Raw genomic sequence first — 9,241 nt, 5'->3', positions numbered from 1 at the left:
GATATTCTGTGGGTTTTTCTTTGTGTTCCTGTAGGTACTACTTAGCTAACCTATAAACACAATTGATAGTTTCATGTGTGTGTATGTGCGTGTGTGTGTACTTTGCATTTTAAAATGTCTTTTGGTTACTGAGAGTTTCCATAAAAATCATAAATATAAGATGCTCACCATCAATATGGTATACTTCAGCAAAGAAGAAGCTAGGAGCTAGAAGCCACCTTTGATCTCTTTAGTTTACATAGTGTCTTAACTTTTATATTGCTGGTTTCATCCACTGGTTCCCATTAGCAACCAAAGTGGCAGCATAATTTGTGTGTTTATGTAGTGATTTTTTTTTGTAGTGAACAAAAATATTATACTTTAAATATTTTAGTCTTGAATTGACTTTTCCACTGAGGAAACTCAGTGGAAAAGTCAATGAACTGAGGCACTCAGTTAATTTTTTTTTTGTTTTTAAAGGCAGATTCTTGCCTTGTTGCCCAGGCTGGAGTGCAGTGTGCAATCTCGGCTCACTGAAACCTCTGCCTCCTGGGTTCAAGCAATTCTCATGCCTCAGCCTCCTGAGTAGCTGGGATTGCAGGTGTTTGCCACCACACCTGGCTAATTTTTTCTATTTTTAGTAGAGACAGGGTTTCACCACATTGGCCAAGCTGGTCTCAAACTCCTGACCTCAGGTGATCTGCCCACCTCAGCCTCCCAAAGTGCTGGGATTACACCGTGAGCCACCATGCCTGTCTAGCACTCAGTAGTTTTTATTGCTGTTGGGGACAGCAGGACACTTAACAAGTACTAATGAAAAAAAAATTTGGTAGAGTGGAAAAGGCACTGGCTTTGGGCCCCTGGATTGCTACCATGCATGAAGTCAGAAGACATGGCTTTGAATGACAGCTTAAATGCTTATGGACATTATGACCTTGAACACATTATTTAGCCTCACATTTTTCATCAGCACAATGGGGATACTAGTAAGTATATGCCTTATAGGATAGCATTGTGTGATCTAAATGACCATACATAAGGCACCAAGAAGAGTGCTTGGGATGTAATAGAGCCTCAGTACGTGTTAGTTCCTCCCACAAAACCAGGCCCCTTCCTCTTGCTGCTATCTTCTTAAGCATTAACCAGCAATGCAACCTCAAGCAAGTCACTTTTCTTATTTAGACCGTCAAGTTTTCTGACACCTTCTCCAAATCAATTCTCTCATTTATTCTTGTTCAGCCTCAACTTCCATTCCCCTGATATCCCCACTAACCGTTTTCACTGAGAGCATTGAAAAATTCTCTCACCTTCCTCCTCTCTTACCCTACCTGCATCTCCATCAGTCGTTTCTTCTGGTTTTGGGTACCCTCCTCCCACTGAACACCCATCAAACCCTGTGCTCTGGAGTCCATCATTTTTTGCCATCCAATCTGTCAGCTTTTTGCTCTCTCACACGGGTAATTTCAGCCTCTCCTCACCCCTGCATCCAGGCTTCTCATACTCTTCCATTTAAAAAAGATTACTTCCTAGATTCTTCATCCTTTCTCCAGCTATTGCTCTATTTTCTTTCTCCTCAGTTTAGGAGAAAAAAGTGTACATATCATCCCACATCTTCCCCCCAACCCAGCTCTCTCAACCCACTGGTTTCCATTCTTGTCACGCTACTGAAACAACAATAGTAAAGGACATAATTCAGTGGACATATTTCAGTTTCTCAGCTCATATCTTACTTGACTTTTCTATCATAATTGACATTATGAATCTTCCATTGACACCCTTCTTCTCATTCTCCTTCCAGTCTGGCCATTCTTTCTTAGTTACAGTGACTGAATTTATTTCCTCTGTCCCTTAAATATTGGTGTGCTCTAGGGTTCTGTGCTCTCTTTCCTTCTTACTCTCTGCCCTTCTCTTAGAGTAATCTCATGTACTTTTATGATTTTTTATTCTCATCTGTATGCTGATGTTCTTTTCTTTCCTCTGTCTGCCACACTTCTTGCCTGTGTTTCAGTGCTATCTATTCAACTGTGTGTTGGATGTCTTCACTTTGGTATTCCACAGACTCCACATGTCCATAAGTGAGCCGTGTTAACCATATCTCTCCTCCCCTCTCCTCTGCTCTCTACGTCTCTCTCTGCACAAGCCTGCACTTTCTCCTAAATTCCCTGACGTGTTTGATGGAAAAACTGTCCATCCCATTCACCAAACGTGAAACCTGGGTCAATCCCTGATGCCACTCCCTCCTTTCTTCACATCCAGCTAGTGACATCTGAGCAGAGAACTGAATGACCGGGGGTCAGCCCTATGAAGATCTAGGGGAAGATCTACAGCAGACATGAGACTGAGTTTTCACTTTCATAGTGATGTGTTCTGAGCAAACTGGCCCAGAATTGGCTGCTTCCTACAAGCAGTAATGTTGAGAGGATCATTTTCACAGGAAAGCACTTAAACAGATCAAATAAGGAAAGACATTGGCATAATTTTTTTGAGACGGAGTCTCACTCTGTCACCCAGGCTAGAGTGCAGTGGCGCGATCTTGGCTCACTGCAACCTCCATCTCTCGGGTTCAAGCAATTCTCCTGTCCCTGCCTCCAGAGTAGCTGTGATTACAGGCAAATGCCACCACACCCAGCTAATTTTTGTATTTTTAGTAGAGATAAGATTTCTCCATGTTGATCAGACTGGTCTTGAAGTCCTGACCTCAGGTGATCTGCCCGGCTCTGCCTCCCAAAGTGTTGGGATTACGGACGTGAGCCACCATACCTGGCCCATAGATTGTTTTTACTGACATTTTCAAACAAAGTGCTGTGAGGTTGTCACTAAAAAATGGATCTTGGATTCTTTGCAGCTCCTCAAATTCCTTTTTGTTCTTTCTGTTAGTTCTTTGCTGGGATGTTGGTGGGGCAAATGGGGGGCAGGTGGAATGGTGGGCACAGAATTTTCCTGACTAAGCTGAAGCTCTCCTGCCTCTTTTACTTGTTCCGAAGACTTTTGAATTTGAGATTAACAACACAACCATCTCCTCTTAAAAGTCTATATAACTTTATCTTGCATATATTTTGTTATTAGATATGTCTTTTAGTAGAGAATGAGTAGGAAGACTTTGGTCTTTATAATATTCAGTTTTATGTGGGTTATATCCTGATTTTTAAAGTTAGAAACTCATAATTTTATGTAGTTCTATGTAACTAAAAAGATTGATTTGTTTTTATAATCTATATTTGTATAAGTACGGGACTAGATTACACAAAACAACATTGATCACTGGAACTAAGAGCTTTCTGTTTACCACAGGCAAACAGCTCTTTCCAGTAGAAAAGAGCTGGGCTCCCTCACTGTTTCCTGGCACATGGTATGATATTGAGTTCCATGATTATGCATGTACATTGGGTTGCAACCCCCCTGGCGGCAGAACCTCTATTGTGTCCTTCTTTGTATTGCCCACAGAGCCTGTTGGTGACCTGCACACAGGAGCCCTCCAGTCAGTACTGACTGAATGACTCAAGGCTGCCTCTCTGCAAAGTTGAGGTAAGCAGCTGAGTTCAGTGATGCTGGCTGCATTTTCAGCTATTGGGGCTGCAGTAGCTAGGCAGGGGCTGCAGGCCCTTCTGGCTTTTTAGCCCTCCTGTTCACCCACCATTTACACAGTCTTCCTTTCAGAGCCCCCCTTTCTCCTCCTGCACTTCCTTGAATATTGACTGCCTCTCTGATTTCCCTCACTTTGTCTCTCCCAAATATTAGGGCTGTTTTTATGGTCTGCTAATTCTGTGAGAATGAGTTACCTCTTCTGGGAGGCACTGCCACACTCAATGGCACTGCAAACAGGTTTTTATTGGCTCATCTCCAAGCTCTCCAAGTCATTCTGCCCTCATACTGATTATGAGACACCATCTGTTTATCTTGATTGCATAATAAATTGAGGACTCATAAATGTAGTTGACATCTAAATTAGATCCAAATCACAGTAAGAACAGGATAATGGTCTCCTTTGTCAGAGATGGATGAATAATTACTTTTATAGCTCTGGAAGAAAAATGGGTTATGCAAACAGATACTTCACCCAAATTGGTTTCCTGAGTGACTCTCCGTATGTTGATGTTTTTGCTCAGGGACAGGAACCTGCCTACCCTGTTTCAGGGAAAACCAGAAAAGAAATATAATCTGCTTTGGGAGGCTGAGGTGGATGGATCACGAGGTCAGGAGATTGAGACCATCCTGGCTAACATGGTGAAACCCCATCTTTACTAACAATACAAAAAATTAGCTGGGTGTAGTGGTGGTCGCCTGTAGTCCCAGCTATTCTGGAGGCTGAGGCAGGAGAATGGCATGAACCCGGGAGGCGGAGCTTGCAGTGAGCCCAGATCGCGCCACTGCACTCCAGCCTGGGCAACAGAGCAAGACTCTGTCTCAATAAAAAAAAAGAAATATAATCTGCCCAACCCAAGTCAAATGTTAGCCACCAATGTCCTTGTGTTACCCTGCTTTCTGAGGGCCAGAAGAGATTTTCAAAGATTATGAGCACTAAAATAACATTAAAAAAAAAAAAGATAGCTGGTAACCTTGGCCTGTTGCCTAGTACAATATAGCTGATCAGAAGGAAATCACAGGGCAGTGGGACTGGGCTAAGGTGCAGCCTGTGAGTTCTCTAGGAATTGTGTGGGTTGTTGCTTAAGAACGGTTCATCAATAGTTTTTTTTTTTTTTTTTTTTCTGAGATGGAGTCTCACACTGTTACCTGGGCTGAAGTGCAGCGGCATGATCTCGGCTCACTGCAATGTCCGCCTCCCAGGTTCAAGTGATTCTCCTGCCTCAGCCTCCCGAGTAGCTGGGATTACAGGTGCCTGCCACCACGCCCAGCTAATTTTTTAAATTTTTAGTAGAGACGGGGTTTCACTATGTTTGCCAGGCTGGTCTCGAACGCCTGACCTCGTGATCCACCCGCTTCGGCCCCCCAAAGTGCTGGTGCTGGGATTACAGGCGTGAGTCACCATGCCTGGCCTCATCAATAGTTTTAAAAGACTTATTACAATTTCTGGCTAATTTGCTTTTACAGTTAATTCGGAATGCTTGTGATCCACAGGCTACAGTGAGTGAGTTGTCCCTGGCATCCCTTTTCCTTATACATGTGTTCCACTGGAAGCAAGAAAAACCAAATACAGCTGCTCAGTCTGCAATACGCCACCAGCACACGCACACAGGAGTCCTGTTTAGCTCATTTCCATTTCCTGCGTGCACTGCTGCACACTTGACCTACACACTTGACATACGAAAGTGCCTCTGATCATTTAAACAACTCTACAAGTGTGTATTATTACCCCCATTTTATACAGGAGGAAACTGAGGTTCAGTGTGGTTAGGTAACTTGCTTGGGTTTCCATAGAGGCAGAGGTAGAATTTGAACCCAGTACTGTTCAGCTCATGCTCTTTCTGGAACACTCTCTCACCTATCTTTTCTTTTTGCTGTCTATGCTCAGATTGTTCTCTCCCTCATAGAATATATTTTTCTTTTTCTTTTTCTTTTTTTTTTTTTTCTGAGACAGAGTCTTGCTGTGTCACCCAGGCTGGAGTGCAGTGGCCCTATCTCGGCTCACTACAAGCTCCGCCTCCTGGGTTCACGCCATTCTCCTGCCTCAGCCTCCTGAGTAGCTGGGACTACAGGGGCCCACCACCACTCCCGGCTAATATTTCTTTTTTTTTTTTTTTTTTTTTGAGACCGAGTCTCGCTGTCGCCCAGGCTGGAGTGCAGTGGCGCGATCTCGGCTCACTGCAGGCTCCGCCCCCCGGGGTTCACGCCATTCTCCTGCCTCAGCCTCCCGAGTAGCTGGGACTACAGGCGCCCGCCATCTCGCCCGGCTAATTTTTTTGTATTTTTAGTAGAGACAGGGTTTCACTGTATTAGCCAGGATGGTCTTGAACTCCTGACCTCATGATCCACCCGCCTTGGCCTCCCAAAGTGCTGGGATTACAGGCGTGAGCCACCATGCCCAGCCAGGATATACTTTTCAACCTTCTGTTTCCCCTGTCAGAATCTTTATCAATCAAAACTTTTGTTTTGAAATACATATATGTATATATTTACAAACACATACAACTTAGGTTTACATCTATATTTATTTATATGCATAGACTTCTAGGTATTTATAGATAGAGACAGACATAAATAAATAAATAAATAAATAAATAAATAAATAAATAAAATACGGAAAGATATACTCCCCAAATGGTAATGGTGGCTTTATCTGAACAGTAGAATACTTCATGATTTTTATCTCCGTTTTTAAAAATATATTTATGAAACTAAATTTATATTGTTGCTATAATCACAAAACAATTTTTAAAACATTTCACATCCTTTGAAGTTCACATGTCACTACCTGAATAGAATCTTTTCCTGGTCTCTAAATTAAAGCTCTCTGTCCCTCTTTTGAAACACACTCCCTTTTCCTAGTACGTATATTTTCTTGAGTCACTTCTAGCATTTTGCTTTGTATTCTGTGTAGCCTCAACTTCCCAGGGCCCACCAACTCAGAGAGGGAAGAATACGACAGGCACAGTTAAAAATAAAAACAGGCTGGGTGCGGTGGCTCACGCCTGTAATCCCAGCACTTTAGGAGGCCGAGGCGGGTGGACTACTTGAGGTCAGGAGTTTGAGACCAGCCTGGCCAACATGGTGAAACCCTGTCTCTACTGAAATGCAAAAATTAGCCAGGTGTGGTGGTGCACGCCTGTAATCCCAGCCCAGCTACTTGGGAGGCGGAGGCAGGATTGCGCCACTGCACTGCAGCCTGGGCGATGGAGCAAGACTCCATCTCAATAAATAAATAAATAAATAAATAAATAAATAAATAAATAAAACTAGTAACAGAATAATCGTTATTCCAATCTGCCCCCCTTCCCCAATCATGAAAGCTAGGATCTTTCTGCTGTATCCACCAGATCTCAGGCTTGTGTCTCTTCCCCTCTCTGTAGTCTTGGCTGTGTGTCCACCACAACACTTCCTTTGATGTGAGTCAATCATTACACTCACTCCAGTGTTTGTTTTTGCATGAGGTTGTCCCCTTCCTTTCACTGGGTTCTAGGCTAAGCCCCATTTTTCTACCAGGCCCCACATGGTCTAGGCTGTGCCTCCTCTCTTCACTTTGCTGAAGTGGTGGGACAGTCTTCTCCTATCCAGGTTTCACTTTTAAAAAGTTATCCCTTCCTCTTGTTTTCTTCATCTCCAGTAAAGCCTAGCATGGAGTGACTTTTGTGTTTGAGTTTTTCCTTTTGTTTCTTACAGCATCCCTCCCCTGCCACCTTGCCTAGGGGAATTTGTACTGAACTTGGTCAGGAGTCAGAGTAATCTGTCTCAATATCTCCCTCTCCTCAATCAGGGGCTCCAGACAAAAGGATGCTCAACTGCTTTCTCTCCTGTCTGGGACATCAGGGTGTGACCTTCATTCTATAACTTATTCAAGTGTCTCTCTCCTGTGTAGCCTGTCAGCCTTCATGTCTCCAGTCATTCTCTTCCTAGACAGACTTGTCTGGGATGTTCAGAACTGGAAGTTTGGTGGCTTGCCCTGACATGTCCAATACTCAGTAGGCAAGCAGAACTTACCCTCTTTGGGCTCTCTGCACTGTGTGCTCTTCTAAGCCACGCAATCAACTTCTAAGACCATAAGAGGGGAGCTAAGCACCATTCAGCTTTGTATGTCCTGAGGGAACTAACACAGTTGCATAAGATGGCAAGAAACCTGTACATTTTTGCGGAATAAATTAATAAAATCTATTGACTTTTGTGCTCTGCTTTTCTCCCTTAACATTATTGCAGCAAGCAATCAAATAAAGGTAATTAGTCCCAGTTTGTTCTGCACTAAGTATATCACACTGTGATTCTGATTCCATAACTTAGATCTGAGTTTTAGAACACTGAGACAATCACAGTCGTCCCTTCGTATCCACAGGGGATTGGTTTCACATCTGACCTCATGTGATAGGTTGCAGTAAAAACCTAGTTAAAACTTTGTTTCATGCACAAAATTATTATATAAAGTTAACTTCAGACTATGTGTATGAGGTGTATATGAAACATAAATAAATGTTGTGTTTAAACTTGGGTCTCATCCCATAGATATCTCATTATTTATATTTTGAAATATTTCAAAATCCAGGAAATTCCGAAATCCAAACACTTCTGGTGCCAAGCATTTTGAATAAGGGATACTCAACCTATAATACCTAATATAATGTAAATGCTATGTAAATAGTTGTTATACTGTGTTTTAAAAAATTTGTGTTTTTTTATTGCTGTATTGTTGTTTTTAAATTTTTTTAAAAAATATTTTCAGTCCTTTGTTGGTTGAATCCACAGATTTGGAACCCATGAATACAGAGGGCTGACTATATACATAAAATTCGGCCTCTGAAATTATGCAATTTAATATAACCACAAAGTTGCACACTCATCACACTGTCTAAAATCAGAACATTTTTCATCATGCCAAACATGAGTGACACATATTAGCTGTCACTTCCGTCTCCACACCTTCCCCCTGCCCCATGAATCTATTTTGGGTATTTGCCTACTCTGGACATTTCATATAAATGGAATCGTACAATATATGGACTTTTGTATCAGATTTCTTTTACGTTGTGTAATGTTTTCAAGGTTCATCCATGTCATAGCATGTATTGATACTTTATTCCTTTTAAATGGCTGAATAATGTTTCACTGCATGGATATACCACACTTTGCTTATCCATTCATCCATTGGTAGACATTTGGGTTATTTCCAATTTTAGGCCATCATGAATAATGTTGGGAACATTTGTGTATATGTGTTTTCCTAGGGACATATGATCTCAATTTTCTTGGGCATATACCGGACCATATGTTTAAGTTCTTAAGGAATTACCAAAATTGTTTTCCAATGTGGCTGTGCCATTTTACGTTCACAGCAGCATTGTATGAGGATTGCAGTTTCTCCATGTTTCTCTTTTTGAATTATCGCCATCCCAATGGATGTGAAGTGGAAAATCAATTGGCCATGGATACCTGGGTTTATTTATGGACTCTCACTTCTATTCGATTGATCTATATGACTATTCTGATATGAGTACTACACAGTCTTGATTACTGTGACTTTGTAGTAAGTTTTGAAATAAGAAGTGTGAGTCCAACTTTGTTCTTTTTCAAAGTTGTTTTGGCTATTCTGGGTTCCTTGCATTTCCATGTGAATTTTATAATAAGCTTGTCTGTTTCTGTAACAAATGCAGTTGCAACTTTG

Source organism: Symphalangus syndactylus, chromosome 1 (genome assembly GCF_028878055.3).
Source record: "Symphalangus syndactylus isolate Jambi chromosome 1, NHGRI_mSymSyn1-v2.1_pri, whole genome shotgun sequence".
Classification (NCBI taxonomy): domain Eukaryota; kingdom Metazoa; phylum Chordata; class Mammalia; order Primates; family Hylobatidae; genus Symphalangus; species Symphalangus syndactylus.
The sequence above is the reverse complement of the archived record's forward strand: the minus strand, read 5'-3'. Positions refer to the sequence as shown.